The 17,441-nt window shown below is 46.2% G+C and overlaps 1 protein-coding gene across 2 annotated transcripts in view; it reads right to left on the minus strand.

Moving 5' to 3' along the window:
• Nucleotides 1-17,441, minus strand: part of HTR5A (5-hydroxytryptamine receptor 5A) — a 292,809-nt gene that overhangs the window by 260,497 nt on the left and 14,871 nt on the right. The window lies entirely within an intron of this gene.

Genomic DNA, 17,441 nt, shown 5'->3' on the forward strand with positions numbered 1-17,441 from the left:
CAAGATGATTAAATGGACTTAGGTGATCCATCTCTCTGCTGCAGCCAGGTGGAATACTAACAGATCGCCTATTACCTATCGTCTAGCTCAAATAGTGACAGATCACCTATTACCGTACCTATTCTTTATCTCAAATGTCTGCAGCATTTCTTTGTTCTTTCGGTACATTTCCCCCATTTTAAAGTTCCATTTTGTCGCATGTTAAATTTGCCTATCTGTTTATTTCCTGAGACATTTGCACCCTCGTCACGTAGCATGAATATTTCCTTGCTAGAATGCACATGCTGATATTTGGCCTTTCAGCGGAATTAGAGCAAAACCTCTGAACCATCAGAAAAAAAGAAAGAAACCAGGACTTCTTCTTCTTCTTTTTTTAAGCGTTATTTTTGGCCACAAAGCTTAAGGAAAACATCAAACTCTTTTAATGACTCAGAGGATGCTAGACATCAAAGGCCCCAGGAAGCCAAGTGAGAAATAAAAGTTACCCTAAACCCCACAGGACAACTGGCTTCTTCACCCTAGTAAAGATACTTGCAATTCTGCTTTCACAGACTTGATGACCTTTCACTCCTGGTTATTCAGTCTGCTGTGTCCTTGCAATGGGGGTTGGGGAAATTCCAGTGAAATAAAGCTATCGGCTGAATTTGCTTTTCTGAGTTTAAGTAAGGTAGCTGTATTCTGAGCTATCATAATTTCTAGATACTGATCCAAGGACTAAAACTGTTTGGTCCTCTCTAATGGATGTAGAGTCGCCAGGTCAGGAGCATCCCAGACCAAACCTGAGATCTAGGGACCTTGATGTCATGGGGCAGTCCCTGGAAATGATGGTTAACTGGGAGATGGGAGAGGAGGAGGGCAGATCCTTCAGAGTGTCTAGGCTATAATTTGTGGCCAGCTCCTGCTGGGTTGAAGTTTGTAAGTTGCATGCATTGTTGTTGTGATGGTGGTGGTGGTTGGCGGCACTCTTGTCTACCTGAGTCTCCACTTAGAGCCTCTGTATGAACAAATTCTGCTGAAAACAGGGAAGCTGAGTCACAATGGCTCCAGAGCAACTGGTTGCACTTAGCCGGGGGAAAGCTAAGTGTCAGTGGCGTAGTGTGGGGGGTGCAGGGGGGGCCGGCTGCACCGGGCGCAACATCTGGGGGTTAGGGTTAGGGGACGCAAAGCCACAGGTTAGGGGGCGCAAATTACTTGCCTTGCCCCGGGTGCTGACAACCCATGCTACGCCACTGCTAAGTGTGCTTTCCACGAGGAAAATGCTGTGGCAAAGAGTTTAGCCATTTCTAAAGATAGTGGTAGAGTCAGCAATTGCATTCTAATTATGCCAAACTCTGCTTCCATCAACATCCTTTTGGGAATATGGGGCCCTGGGAGTAGAAAGTTTGCGACACCCTGCTCCCTGTTGGAAGGGCTGACAGCGGCACAGATCCACCCGCTCAATTCCTCCAGCATGCTTGACTGCCACTGCTTCTACTCCTGCTCAGCTGTAGCACTGCTTTCGGCTCAGTGCCATGCCAGTGAGTTCTTCTGAGGACACAAATTCTCAGTCCAACTGCATTCTGTCCTTTCTCCTCCCCTCCCTTTCACTGTCTTTCTTTTTTGCTCCTTTAAATAAATAATAAAAAACTAACCTATTTCTTAGGGATGAATCTCCATTTGAAATGATCACAGAAGTAAGCAAACAACTGGGTGTCCTACCACCTCTCCGAGAGCTTCCATCATCCCTGCCTGGTGAGGTCATATCCAGGATTTTCTTTGTGCTCCATTCTGGCCAAGCAAGTCAGAAAATGCCGCCTGCAAGATAAACAACTGAAGTAAGTACAGAACATTACATTACTAAATGGCAGTAAGCACGATGCCTTTCCCCCTATTCTTCTGGCAAAAGCTACAAATCACCAGTTTAATATATGACGAGAATACCCAAGGTAGATCCTGACTATGTGGGGACAATAAACTTTCCCGCTGATGCTGATAGGAGAGTCATTATGTACACAGCAGGAAGGCTTTGGAGAATTTTATGCTGACTGTTTTTACCATTAATTGCAATCTGCCAGCTTCATGTTGGGTGAGGTGGCTTGCCGGGACTCAGTCCTGAAATATGTCTTGAACTGTTGTCTAGAAGGATGTCAGGCCAGGGGTTTAGCCTGTGTCCTCCCAGCCAGCTCTGCCTCAAAGAGAGAAATCCAGGTAGACCAGCCCCTACCAGACCAACTAAGTGACATAAATCCTATGACATCCTACTGGAACACAATGAAGGCCTAGCCAGTCCAGCATTTAGTTATCACAGCAACCAATCAAATGCCCATGGGGAGCCCACAAACAGGGCATGAGCACCATATCCCCATCTGCAGCCAATATCCCCAGGAACTAGTGCTCAGGCGTGCAATAAAAGCTTCTGGGTCAGGACTTCTTGTTGGTCTGAGCACTGAAGATGTCAAATATTTTCTGTTCACTGCTGGAAATGGAACCATGGCCATGCTGCAGGAATGGGGTTGCCTGGTGTTATCATGCTCCCTGCCCCACAACACCACAATGTTAGGAAGCTTCTTTGCTAAAAAAGAAGAAGAAAAAAGCAAGCCAAGGTTTAGCCAATGGTTGCAGATCATGGCTAAGGAACAGAGACCTTTACTAAGTTCCTGGGTTTGGACGACAGGCTAAACCAATCTTTGGCTTAGCTGTCCCACCAAACCTGAAAGAACTGGAGAGGAGCAATATAAGTGTGAGTTGTGTAAGTTTATTTATGTGGTCCTGGTAGACCATAGTTTGACATGTTAATAAGACTACTGAATGGCAGAGCCTTGGGCACTTCCGAAACAGCAGTAGCACTAAGTGCTCCCCTTAGAAGAAAACTAACCATGTTCTCTTTCCTATCTGCATCCTTTAAAAATCTTTCAGCTCTCTTCCTCTCTGTTGTAGTCTCTGAGCTGTGAGACTGCCTTCTTTGAAATCAATGATTCTTTCCAGGGTTTGGATTAACTGGAGGGCAGTCCTACCCATTTTGTTTCTTTGACATTTTAAAACCACTTGTTCGTTTTTATCTCAGATTGTTCCGTACAGTACAGTCAAGGAAAGCATTAATAATTTTGCCTGCTGACAGCTAAAGAGGTAGGTGTGTAATGCAGTCTAATGCAGAGGGCTCTGTTTGAATTTTAAGGCACTTTTGAAAAGAAGCCGTAACTTTTGATAGGGATATGTAAGTAGTACTTTTATATCAACCTTTGCCAACCTGGTGCCTTTCTGCAGAGGCAAAACTAGGCTTTATTTCACCTGGGTCAAAGACCCCGTTTGGCATCCCCCATCACACACACACACACACACACAGTCTGGGGGCCTCAATGGTGCTCTTCTGGAAGCTTCACCTGAGGCAGAAAACCCTCTCCAGCTACAGCTCTTCTTTCTGATGCTTTAGACAACTCCTAGCAGTCCCAGCTAGCACAGCTTTATGGCTGGGATCAAGCAGGGCTGTGTGTACCCCACATACTGCTCTGTGCCCACATACAGCCTCTCAAGGCTGGTGTTCATTGTTTGTATCCTGTAACATGTCATTGACACAATAATTATGCATGGTGGATTTATTCCAGACCATCCACACATCATTCCCCTTTCTTTGTTGTTGTGATGCTTCCGCAATGTTGCCACATGATCGCTGTCTAGAGGGGCACATTTGTGTTGTGATGTCCTGTTGCAACAGGACAGGCACCAACTGGCAATGAAGCAGTATGGCTGTCCCAAAATTTTTGCAATTGCAAACAGTATTGCAAGTGGGATCTTGCATAACCATCCCAATATAATCACAAGCACAAATCATATAGAACGCAGAAGAAAAATGATGCCCTCATGTGCTATGGAAGATGTTGCTGCCCCCCCTGTTGTTGTTGTTGTTGTTTATATACCAACTGTCATCTGAAGATCTCAGGGCAGTTCGCAAGATAAAAATACAGGATAGAAGCACAAAATAAATAGTCAAAACAAAAACAAAACAAAACAATAAACCCAACCCCCACAAACACATTTTAAAGGCTGTAGAATATTAATCAGCCAAAGGCCTGGTTGAAGAGGAAGGTTTTTGCCTGGCACCTAAAATGTATAGTGAAGTTAAGTCTCAACAGGCAGGCTGTTCAACTTTTGTACCTGGAGTGAGGAGAGGCATCCTCTTCTCCTTCACCCTGGGCAGCAAAATATCTTGGGTCAGCCTTGCAATGCGGAGACCAACTCATTGGCACACCATTCTTGAAAGAGCTCTCTCCACTAACTTCTGGCTCTTGGCTTGGAGAAGGGGAGCAAGGCTCACTATGAGGTTGTACCTCTTGCCTACCAGGAAGAAGATTCTGACAAGGGGAAGGCCATTTTGGTCCCATTGATCAGCCCATTGATCAAGCTCCAAGGCTTGATTTCTTCTTCCCTCCCCATTCCTTTTTCCATTTGTATCGCATCTGTTAGATTGTGAGCCTGCAGGCAAGGAGGGCCTTATTTATTTTCTTCTCAATATTAATGCTTAGAAAATGTTGGGCACGTTGTAATAGGAAGAGGAGGAGAAGGAACAGCTGTTCCAAGTGGAATCAAACATTGTAAAGAGACACCGACTCCCCCACCCTTTTCATCACACACCTTTCAGAAGCTTGTGAGTGCCGTCTTAGCAAACAACTGTCATTCCGCTGTTGTAAGAAGAACTGTCATTCTATATTAAGTGAGTGTGGGCTGCTAATTAAACAACCTCACATTTCACGAAGGGCTTGTTTTGATAGAGAAAACGGGCTGCCAATGACGAGAGAGAAACTTATGAAGATCCTCAGTTCTCTGCCTCACAAGGCCATTTTCCGCATCCCAACAAAGTAAAGTCGCATATTTGCCACCGTCTTCCATTATTCAGGATTCTGCAGCTGCCTGGCAAGCTACCTGTAAGATGCATGTGTTTGCCTGCTGCCCAGCACGAGGGGCGCCCTGAAGCAGAGCGCCCCCCCTGCGCCAGGCAGACATCCGCAGTGTGGGGAGCCTTGCAGGAGTTCCCCGCAGGGCTCCCCATGCTGCGGATAGCAGCCTGCTGCCCTGCAGGGGGGGGCGCCCTGATGCAGAGCGCCCCTCGCGCCGGGCAGACTTTGGCCAACCCCACAAGCTTGGGGGACAGCAGGGAGGCGCAGCGCCGCCATCCCGCTGTTCCTCGACCTGGTTCGGTTTCCCCGACCTGCTTTGGGGGGGGGGGGAATAAAGGGGGGAAAATTTCCTTTATTTCCCCCCCAAAAAACTAGGTGCGTCCTATGGGACGGAGCGTCCTATGGGATGAAAAATACAGTATTTGTGAATGGTGGTGCATAATGTGTCTGTCTGGCAATCACTGCAGAAACAGTCATACCTCGGGTTGAAGTAGCTTCGGGATAAGTATTTTTGGGTTGCGTGCTGTGGTGACCCGGATGTAATGGAGTGCATTACTTCCGGGTTTCGCTGCTCGTGCATGCGCAAACGGTCAAAATGATGTCACATGCATGTGCAGAAGTGACGAATTGCGACCCGCGGATGCAGGTTTTTTTCACTTCTAGATGCGAACAGGGCTCCGGAATGGATCCCGTTCACATCCAGAGGTACCACTGTACACTGGCAACCCATATGCATGGCCCTTTAAGGTTTTTAAAAGTGTGGAGCAAGAAGAATTTTGCAGTGCTCATGCTCAGTAGGGTTCTTTTTTGGGGAAGGGGGTGTTTTGTGTTTTTTGTTTTTTTTGTTTTGCTTTCTAGTTTCATTCTGGTACATCTTGCTGGAGGAGGTGTATGTTACCCCCACCCCCACAAGATAACCCAGAAATAATATGGGATGTTCCCTGTAGAGAATTGTGCTGTGTAATGTGGCTATATGCACCCAGGTTTGGGGTATTTCTCCAGTATTGATGGATGGCAAATTCTGACTGGATGCAGTGCCCAGATTATACAGAGAAAAATAGGGGGGCCATAATGAAATCTACAGACCACCTTGACACCCGCTCCAGTTTTATCTAAATTATTATGCATTCCATACATAGCCTTAGAAAAGCAATAAGCTAAGGCATCTATCGGGACGTGGGTGGCGCTGTGGGTTAAACCTCAGTGCCTTGGACTTGCCGATCGCATGGTTGGCGGTTCGAATTCCCGTGGCGGGGTGAGCTCCCGCTGCTCGGTCCCAGCGCCTGCCAACCTAGCACTTCGAAAGCACCCCCGGGGGCAAGTAGATAAATAGGGACCGCTTACTAGCGGGAAGGTAAACGGCGTTTCCATGTGCGGCTCTGGCTCACCTGAGCAGCTTCGTCACGCTGGCCACGTGACCCGGAAGTGTCTGCGGACAGCGCTGGCTCCCGGCCTCTAGAGTGAGATGAGCGCACAACCCCAGAGTCTGTCAAGACTGGCCCGTACGGGCAGGGGTACCTTTACCTTTTTAAGGCATCTATCACAAAAAGGCAAGGAGACTGGTGCTACAATTCGATCAACGGTGTTCCGCCTTATGGGGAAGTCGATTTGAGGGTCTGATATGTTCCATCTCTGTGACTCTGTGGCCATAGCAAAGTGGTAGAGCACACACTTTATATGCAAAAATTCCTATGTTCAATACTTTCATCTCCAGGTTAAGGCTGGGGAAAAAACCTCCTAACAGCCTGGAGTTGTTGTCATCTGTTTGTCTCAAGAGACAATGGAGGAGTGTGCCTTTAAGGGTGAAGTCTGTTGGAAGGTTGCAGCGCCTGCTGTGGCTGTAGAGACCAATATGGGAGAGACATGTTTTGTTGCAGCTGGGGAAGATGAAAGTGTCTGGTTCTGCTGCTGCAGATGCATGATGGGGTATCTCTCCTCTGCACTCTTCCCAGCAGTCATTCCTCCTTGTCTCCAGGCACTGCAGCCGCCTGCAAGGGATTCCCACATGGCAGGGGATGTTGCCAGCCTTCATGGGTCTGGTGCCAGAAGCCAGCTCCCCGTAGAGCATGTTCTTGAGGATCCTGTCATATTCCATTCTGTGGACAGGACCAAGCCAGTATAGACATCGCTGAGAAAGGAGTACAAACATACTGGGAATGTGGGATTGGGAGAGCACATCTTTGTTTGAGATTCTGTCCTGCCATGCACTGCCAATCAGTATAGACCAGAAATGGGGCATCTGTGACTCTCCAGATGTTTCTGGACTACAGCTCCCATCATCCTTTGCCATTGGCTATGCTACTTAGGGCTGATGGGAGTTAGAGTCCAACGGGTTCAGCAACCCTGGCAAAGACAGTAGTCAGCTAGATAGACCAATGGACTGGCTTTGGAGAAGGCAACTTCCTCTCTTCAAATTGCTTTGTTTATTTTCCCGCAGCTCATCTCCAGAGGGGCACATAATAACAATCAAACAAATAGTGGGAGGCAAGCAGTCCTTCTCTGTCTCTTTAGATGACAAATTTGATTGCTGAAGTGTGACGCTTGCCTCAGCAGAGCCCCACTGAGAGACATTAAGCATCTCGGAAGCATTAGAAACATTTCTAAAAGGTCTTTTTATGTTTGCTGCAAGAGAGCTAGCTGGGGTGGCGGGGAGAGAAATTTGGCCTGGAAAAATGAGATTCTTATTTCAATTCTTGCTATTTGGCCTTCTCAGCATAAAATACAGTTTGGCGCATTTGTTTTGTTCCTAGAAAGAAATGTGTGAGCAGAAACTTTTGTCATGCAAACAGAGGGAAAAATAGATGATCATTGAAAGTATGCCTTCCAGCACTTGGTGATTCAGGGCAAAATGCTCCCATTTGACTTGGTTGCTCCTTACTGCTAGATGTCCTCCTTGCTGTTAAGAGTAGACAGGACCACTGAACCAATCCAGAGGATCCTTTCAGGCACCGTTGCTCTGGGGCACACATGGAGCTCCCCTGCAAGCAAGAACTTCCCCATTCGGTACAATGGCAGGTTTGGCTATATTGCACACATTCCTCTCTCATGCATGAAAATGCCTAAACAATGAATTGAATGAAGAAAACTGCTCATTTGAAGCTCTAGATATGCTTTGGAGCACCCATGGAACAGTGGATTGCATAGAAAATATTTCAATATTTGCTTATATTTATAAAGCATGTGCTTTCTATTCAGTGTCACTAACCAAAAGTATTTCTGGTTGCTCATAAATATTCAATGACTAGCATGTTAAGATTCCCAGAATTAAGGGCATGATTTCAGCCAAGGCAGTATTCTAAGAACTGCTAATTAGGTAAATGCTTAGCTCTGCTATTGAAATCAATGGGCAAACTGTGCTTAAAGTTGGTTGGATGATGGGTCATGCCTTGGGTTTATGTGGTGGCTCCAGATTACAATCCTACATGGGTGTTAAAAAGAGGGGGAAGGCATTGCATTGCTATCCACTCTTACCTTGGAGTAAAGGTAAAGGTAAAGGTACCCCTGCCCATATGGGCCAGTCGTGTCCGACTCTAGGGTTGTGCGCCCATCTCACTTAGGAGGCTGGGGGCCAGCGCTGTCCAGAGACACTTCCGGGTCACGTGGCCAGCGTGACGAAGCTGCTCTGGTGAGCCGGCACCAGCGCAGCCCACAGAAACGCCGTTTACCTTCCCGCTATAAAGCGGTACCTATTTATCTACTTGCACTTATGGGTGCTTTCGAACTGCTAGGTGGGCAGGAGCTGGGACCGAAAGACGGGAGCTCACCCTGCCGTGGGGATTCGAACCGCCGAGCATGCGATCGGCAAGCCCTAGGTGCTGAGGTTTTACTCACAGTGCCACCTGCGTCCCTTACCTTGGAGTAGGCTCCACTAAACACAGTAGGACTTGCTTCTAAGCAAAGCTGTGGGCTACATGCATGCAAGCTGCACACTTCTAAATAAATACATATCACCACATTTTAAGATAAAACACTAAGACTAATTCCCATTATACCGTATTTTTCGCTCTATAACACGCACCCGACCATAACACGGACGTAGTTTTTAGAGGAGGAAAACAAGGAAAAAAATATTCTAAACGAAACAGTGGATATATGATTTTTGTGGTTCATTCTGTGGCCACAGACATGTGATCTGACAGTGAGTTTGGAGTAGCCCAATGCAAAAATCCTGAGAATCCATGTGGATCCATGCTTTGTAACCACGTTTTTGCACCACTGCGGCCCCAGGCAACAGTGGGTGCGTGATTTTTTTGGTGCAAGATGTAGCCATGGACATGCTATGTGATCTGATGGTGAATTTGGGGTGACCCAGTGCAAAAATCCTGAGGATCCATGTGGATCCGTGCTTTGTAACCACGTTTTAAGTGGGGAGGGAAGGAAAAGCACTCAAGGGACAAGGAGCACGCGTGGGGTGGGTGGAGAAGGATGCTGTTAATAATGCAGAAGAGGGGTATAAGAGGAGATGGCTCCTCTCCTCTCCCACTTTGCTCCTTTAAAGCAAGCAGGCTCTCTGTCCCTCTCTCCTCCCCACTCAGTGGCTCTTCTCCCGCTTTGCTGTTTCAAAGCAAGCCACGGAGGAGGGAAGGAAGGGGAACCATGGATCCTCTGCTCACGACTGCTGCAGATCCTCACCACCACCCGTAGGCATTCGCTCCATAACACGCACAGACATTTCCCCTTACTTTCTAGGAGGAAAAAAGTGAGTGTTATGGTGCAAAAAATACGGTACTTTTGTTTGATCAAACCTTAGTTCTTGAAAGGCTGTAGGAGCCTATGTTAGAAAGCCAAGACCCACATTATGCATTATGAACATTGCCACTGAAGCCCTCTTAAACCTGCCATTTGGAGTACCCAATGCATATGCCCTGTTCCTTTTCCAAATTGTAGTTGGCCTCTTCAAAGGGTGCACAGAGCATTTTAACTAACTTCCTATCATCGGTGCCAAGCAACGGCATAGTTTGACGGGCAGCCGACAAGTGTCTTCTGGCTGACAGCTGACACATTGATGCTACATGCCGGCAATTACAGGGCAGAAAAAGCAAGAGACTTGTGTCGTAGGTGGGGAAGGAAGGGCTGAAGTTCTCAAAAACAATGATCTGCAAGTGGAATAATAAGGAGCTGCAGGAAATGCCACTCTGCTGATTGGAAGACTAACCCAAAGGTACGGTATGTCTTGAGCTGGACTTGAATTGTGCTATAAACAATGTATAGCCAAGCAGCAGCACCTAGTTCAGATTTGTGAAAAGGCTCTATGGGCGACGAAGCTACGCAAGGATACATTTTAATGAGGCTGTATCTGCTTCTTCTTCTCTAGATGAGAAGGGAAAGTCCAGTACATCTATGCTGCTTATTGTGACCTCTACATTTTAAAAAAAGTGATGGGAGTAGTACGGCAAAAATGGCAATACTAGTTAGCATTTTTTGCCATACCACGAAGAAAAGTTTCCAAATTTTCTTCTGAAACAGTATCTCAGGTTCTTGTTCAGTTGCTTTTGTGAGTTTTTAGCTCTGCCCAAGTTTTTTAAAAATGGAGCTTAAAACACAAGACAGTTGAACATTCCCAGTCTCCCAAAAACCTGAATTTTGAGGTTTTCTTTTGAGTCCCTTCCAACTCTACAATTCTATGAATCTGTTTAACAGCACTACATCATGCTGATGAAGTTGCACATTCATCTGGGAGCTGAGATTAGCACCTGCCAGCAATAGGGAAGCTCACGTGACCTAATCTGAATAGCTTTCTCAAGCCCAGTTATCCCTGGACTTTTGCCCTGGCCTCATCTTTTCTACCACTGCAGAAAGCAAAAGAGAACAGTGCAAGCCTCTATCTTGTTAACTTCTTGAGTATTTTTAACCGTAAGCAGAAATGGAAAGGCAAAGCTTGGTCTGCCCCTATGCAGACCTTGGTCATTGCCTAGAATGAAACAAAAGGCCCACCTTGTGTATTACATAGGTACGTCTTCTGCTTTTGAGTTCAGGAACAACGTCACAAATGCCACCTGGGTTCAGAGGATAAGGGCGCAGAGATTGATGCAATGATACCAGTTTTCAAAAATTATTCAAATAATTCAAGAGCACTCAATCATACAAAGTGTTCACACATGCCTGCAAGGGATAGGAACTTAAGGAAGCTGACTAATACTAAGTCAGAACATTGGTCTGTCTAGCTCTGAATTGTCCACACTGACCCCCAGGGTTCCAGACTGGGGTCCCTCCTAGCCCTACCTGGAGATGTTAAAATGTAATAAATAGAAGCCATCCATCTTTCTCAGAAGCCATTTGTTATTTTCTTTCCCGCCCCATCTATTTGGACGTCTGGATTGCAGAATATTCCCTGTTGCAGCAACGGACCAGAGGCACAATAGTTCCAAAAAATGAACAAAGCTGAATTCCATTAGCATTGTAGGAGACCAAGAACTGTTGCTGTTGATCTCAGCCAAACACTGTCAGCTTCAATTCCTTTGATTCTTACTGCTAGAAGCCCAAATCACCCCTTGCTGTGAATTATATCTCCTCGCTTTCAGTACTAGGTTGGTGGTAGGAAGCCTTGTTGTCTGCTTTTCATCGAGCTGAAAAGGAGAAGCTGGCATGCTCCTTCATGGCATCGTGTCCCTTGATCTCAGGCCCACGGGCTCATCAGGTAACTGTGTTGAATTCTAGTCTGCCATTAATTGCCGTAAGTTAAGTGCCCTCTGCTCAGTGAAAAGTTATGTACTATACCAGAGCTCAGCAAACTTTTTATTATTAATAATAATAATAATTTATTATTTGTACCCCGCCCATCTGGCTGGGTTTCCCCAACCACTCTGGGCGGCTTCCACAGAAACCAAAAAACACTAAAATATCATACATTAAAAGCTTCCCTGAATAGGGCCGCCTTAAGATGTCTTCTGAATGTCAGGTAGTTGTCCATCACCTTGACATCCGATGGGAGGGCATTCCACAGGGCGGGCGCCACCACCGAAAAGGCCCTCTGCCTGGTTCCCTGTAGCTTCGCTTCTCGCAATGAGGGAACCGCCAGAAGGCCCTCGGCGCTGGATCTCAGTGTCCGGGCAGAACGATGGGGGTGGAGACGCTCCTTCAGGTATACTGGGTCGAAGCCGTTTAGGGCTTTAAAGGTCAACACCAGCACTTTGAATTGTGCTCGGAAACGTACTGGGAGCCAATGTAGGTCTTTCAGGACCGGTGTTATGTGGTCTCGGCGGCCGCCCCCAGTCACCAGTCTAGCTGCCGCATTCTGGATTAGCTGTAGTTTCCGAGTCACCTTCAAAGGTAGCCCCACGTAGAGCGCATTGCAGTAGTCCAAGCGGGAGATAACTAGAGCATGCACCACTCTGGCCAGACAGTCAGCGGGCAGGTAGGGTCTCAGCCTGCGTACCAGGTGGAGTTGGTAGACAGCTGCCCTGGATACAGAATTGACCTGCGCCTCCATGGACAACTGTGAATCCAAAATGACTCCCAGGCTGCGCACCTGGTCCTTCAGGGGCACAGTTACCCTATTCAGGACCAGGGAGTCCTCCACACCAGCCCGCCCTCTGTCTCCCAAGAACAGTACTTCTGTCTTGTCAGGATTCAACCTCAATCCATTAGCCGCCATCCATCCTCCAACCGCCTCCAGGCACTCACCCAGGACCTTCACCGCCTTCACTGGTTCTGATTTGAAAGAAAGGTAGGGGGCTGGTCCACTGTCCCTCAGACCTTGTGGGGGGGGGGCAGACTATATTTTGAAAAAGAAATGAAAAAAAGAACAAATTCCTATGTCCCACAAATAACCCAGAGAAGCATTTTAAATAAAAGCACACATTCTACTCATATAAAAACACACTGATTCCTGGACCGTCCACAGCCAGATTTAGAAGGTGATTGGGCTGGATCCGGCCCCCGGGCCTTAGTTTGCCTACCCATGTACTATACTATTGGGAAGGGTGAGACAAGGTAAATGGTACAGGTAAAAGGCCCCTGGATGGTTAAATCCAGTCAAAGGCAACTGTGGGGTTGCAGTGCTCATCTCGCCTTCAGGCCAAGGGAGCCAGCGTTTGTCCACAGACAGCTTTCCGGTCATGTGGTCAGCATGACTTAACCGCTTCTGGCGCAACAGGACACTGGCAGCAACTCCCTTCTCCCATGGCAGCAACTCCCTTCTGATTTTGTTCCCCCAAATACCGTATTTTTTGCACCATAACACTCACTTTTTTCCTCCTAAAAAGTAAGGGGGAATGTCTGTGCGTGTTATGGAGGGAATGCCTACGGGTGGCATGCCTACGGATTTTCCTCCTCTAGAAACTACGTGCGTGTTATGGTCGGGTGCGTGTTATAGAGCGAAAAATACGGTATATATCTAATTCAAAATATAAACAATAATAAACTGTAAAATAACATTTTATTTTTTGAAATGAAACAAAATCTACAGTAAGGTGGAAAATTATGTTTATTTTTGTATACTTCCGCTTTATTTATATTTGGGGGGGGGACTCCTACTTTCTCTAATTGCAAAGTCTTTGATCAGATCCTCCAAACTAATCTTACACAACTGGCTTCTATACTTTGTAAAGATAAGGCATCCAGCATGTTGCATGGTTGTTCTGTTGGGATTTTTAATATACGTCAGTTGAAAAAATGAATGCTTAGCTGAGCAATTTGTGACCATTAATGCTAAAAATCCAACAGTGGAAAATTTCTGTAGTGCCCCCCTTCCCTTGATGCCTAGGCAAGTGCTTATTTTCCTTAATGGTTAATCCAGCTTGTTGTTAGCAATAATATAAATAAATAATAATAGTTAAAAATAATATAAATAATATAATACAATTATTATTACTACTGTTATTATTGGGATTGTATTTACACTCCCTGGGAAGGGTGCTTATGGAATTTTCTGTCTCAGGTCAACTTGGTCAACCTCGGGTACTATGCTCTTTGGGGGGGGGTGTTTTAAGGGGGAGGTGGCATGTCCTGTTCTCCAGGAAGCAAAATGTATTGGCTGCTTGTACTGTTTCTTACCATTTGCACATTTAGCCCTGCCTTTGCCAACCTTGAGCTCTCCAAGCATTTGGGACTATAACTTCCCAAGCGGGGCTGATCGGAATTGTAGTCCAAGACATTTGGAGAGCATCAAGTTAGCAGAGGCTGATCTAGCCCATGAGTAGTGGCAACTTTCCGAGTTCTTTGGCAGAAAAGCATAAAAACAACTAGTGGGAAGGCTTTCGTCTTAGGAAATCATAGCAGAGTAGATGGTCTCAAACAGCCTTTCCCCTGCTCCCACAAGAATGCAGTAATTGAAAAAGCTATTGTTTTCGAGAGGCAGCCAGCAATTTTGCAGCTAAGGCATTTCTGAAATAGATACTAGAGGATGCTCGACAAAATGAACATCAAGGCCTTTTGGTGGGTTGTTAGCTAGCCATTAGCTACTAGACCTCTGCCAGCTTGAGTGGGGCCTGAAGATAAGTGGTTTAATAGCTGGGTTTGGAGTATAGTCAGTGCAGGAGACAGTTTTGAATGTTTGCCTGGCTGTGCAGAGACACGGGGGACTTCCTAAGCTACATGTTGCTTCTGGGGAACTGACACCCAGTGCTGGATTTATACGTGGCAGATTAGGGCCACAGATTATTAGTGGCCTCTAAAATCAATCTTTTAAAAACTAATTTTCAAGTTTTATATAATCCGTAACAAAAAAGGAAAGAAGAAAAGAAAAGCAGACTCTGTTAGACAAACACTATTGTTCTGGTGTGAAAAAAAGATATATACCTAATGGCCATACAGCTGTTTGTTGCAACTATTTTATAAATCTGTGCAGAACTAACTTATCAAAGTGTCCATAAGCTGCCAAAGAGCTCTGGTGAAAGGTGGGGCTTGTCTCAGGCTACAAGGCCTCTTAAACTTGGCATTTCTCAGGCTCCCTATATAGTACTTTCTTCACAAGGAAGCTGACCATGTAAAAAAGTCTGCTACCACTCAGGGAAGATCTAATGAAAATGGATGGGCAGAGTATTCAGGGAAGGCAAAATAAAGTAGATTTGAAGATGTCTACTACCTTAGGTGGATTTAATTCGGGGGGGGGGGGATAGAGTTTCAGGTATGTTTCTCACCTAACCCTACCTGTAGATAATGAGGATTGCGCCCAGGACCTTCTGCAGGATGCTCTACCGCAGAGCAACAGCCCTTCCCTAGCAGTGAGCCCCATTGTACTTCTGAATAGACACATATGCATAGGATTGTGCTGTAAGTGAAACCTCTCTACTGGAGCCAAATTGCTGCTGAATATGAGTGGCAGGGGCTCCAATACTTTGGCCACCTCATGAGAAGAGAAGACTCCCTGGGAAAGACCCTGATGTTGGGAAAGATGGAGGGTACAAGGAGAAGGGGACAACAGAGGACGAGATGGTTGGGCAGTGTTCTCAAAGCTGCCAGAATGAGTTTGACCAAACTGCGGGAGGCAGTGGAAGACAGAAGTGCCTGGTGTGCTCTGGTCCATGGGGTCACGAAGAGTTGGACACAACTAAACGACTAAACAACAACATGAGTGGCAGGGAGCAATATCAGGAGAAGGCTATTGCCCCCACAGTTCTGCCTGTTTGTGGGGTTCCCCAAGACCTAAGCCACTGTGGAAAATGGGGTGCTGGAGTGCATAACCCTTTTGCTTTGATCCACTTGGACTCTTATGCCCTTACAGAAAGCCAGCCAAGAATTAGTTTGCAGCATTTGCTTCTAAGCACTGTTTTTGTACTTTTTCTTCCACAAAGGAAGCCAGTGCAAGCTAGAAGCTGTGTCTTAAAGCTGCTGTTTCCCTGAGCCTTGATTATACGCATTTAGTTATGTTCAGTGGCTGTGGGGGTTTGTACTAGGCAGCTTTCAAAACACACCCTCCAGGCTCTTGCTATTAACTTTCAGTCCGTAACATTCTGTACTTTTAACATTCTGAACCATCTGAGCATGTGAAGAGAAATCTTAATCTCCCAGTTGGGTAAAGGTTAGCTAAGTTGTTCCTTGAGTTCTCTTGAGCTTTGAAGGAGCAATAATAATACCCTTTCAAGATATTAAGTTAAAGAAAAACACGACTGCGATACTGCCTCACAGTCTTAATCATTCTTTCTCCTCTTCAAAGTGCTGTTGAATGGAACCTGTGGACTGACAACTTAAGTATTGCAATGCTATTCGTTTACAGGAAAGGTTAGACGTGATTACCTAATAATAAGGACAACAGCATATGGCAGCTAGATACAGTGGTGGAGCTGATGGGGTGGAAGGCAGGGAGAGCAGCAGTGAGTGGAATCAGTCACAGGCAAAGCTGCCTCCTGATTGGTTCAAAGCAAGAGGATAGGGAGGTGGGGGCTGGCTCAGGGGAGACTTAAGTTAGTGGGGCGGTGCTTGAGTCAGCCTCCACTAGCGGGAAATTAATCCTTAACCCCTACTGGTGCCCTCCAGACTGGGGCTGACTGGGGCTGATGGGAGTTGTAGTCCAAAACAAGTGGGCACCAGGCTGGAGAAGAATGTGTTGCACCATTGCCACTACAAGCCACAAAACAGACCTGTCCTCCTGGCCAACACAATATTCATGGAAGAAGAAGAAGAAAGAAGAGTTTGGACTTGATATCCCGCCTTTCACTCCCCTTAAGGAGTCTCAAAGCGGCTAACATTCTCCTTTCCCTTCCTCCCCGACAACAAACACTCTGTGAGGTGAGTGGGGCTGAGAGACTTCAGAGAAGTGTGACTGGCCCAAGGTCACCCAGCAGCTGCATGTGGAGGAGCAGAGACACGAACCCGGTTCCCCAGATTACCAGTCCACCACTCTTATCCACTACACCACACTGGATGGGGAACTTGGAGTCTTCTACCTGTTTATTGCACTCCAGCTCCCACCTATTGTTGATCTGCCTGGATCCACATACAATCAGTCAGCTTTTGCCTGAGCCTGCTCCTCTCCAGTCTCTGTTCCAGACTTGGCCCTGCCAGGAGGGACAATGTTTTTATATATATATATATATATTTAAAAAAGATTAACTCTTGCCAGTTCAAGTCCAGACATTAGCATCAGTTTATATAGATGCACTAGCCTTAGCTCAGAAACTATTCCGTTCTCTTGAATGCAACACACTCTTTAGTGTTCTGTCTACACATCTTGTTTCACATTGGAAAAACTGAGTTGTGCTTCAGTCTGTGTGTAGACAGGACTTGCATGCCCATTATACCTTTAGGTGGTCCTCTCTTTTTTTCTTGTTTACTCCTCTATCCAAACTTGAACTACTATAGAATGTACCCTTAGCACAGTTGTTCAGCAAGCTACAATCAGTTCCCACTCCCCAGCCCTTCATGCAAAAATCAGAGAGTCCTGGGGATAAAGGAGAAATTCTCCCTCATCACATGCTTAAGTTGAAGTGATATATTTTTATCCTTCACTGGATTTAAAAGTCTGATATCTCAAAAAGCTGCAGCAATTGCCTGCCTTGCTTCAGCACAGACAAGATGCTTTTGAAATGTGCACCAGACTGCTAGTTCTTATCCTCAATACGGCTACTTGGAAATACGAACCATTTGATTTCCCTGGACACTGGGTGTTTGCAGAGAGTGCTAGGTTTTGTG

This window comes from Podarcis vaucheri, assembly GCF_965113315.1.
Source record: "Podarcis vaucheri genome assembly, chromosome: 12".
Taxonomy (NCBI): Eukaryota; Metazoa; Chordata; class Lepidosauria; order Squamata; family Lacertidae; genus Podarcis; species Podarcis vaucheri.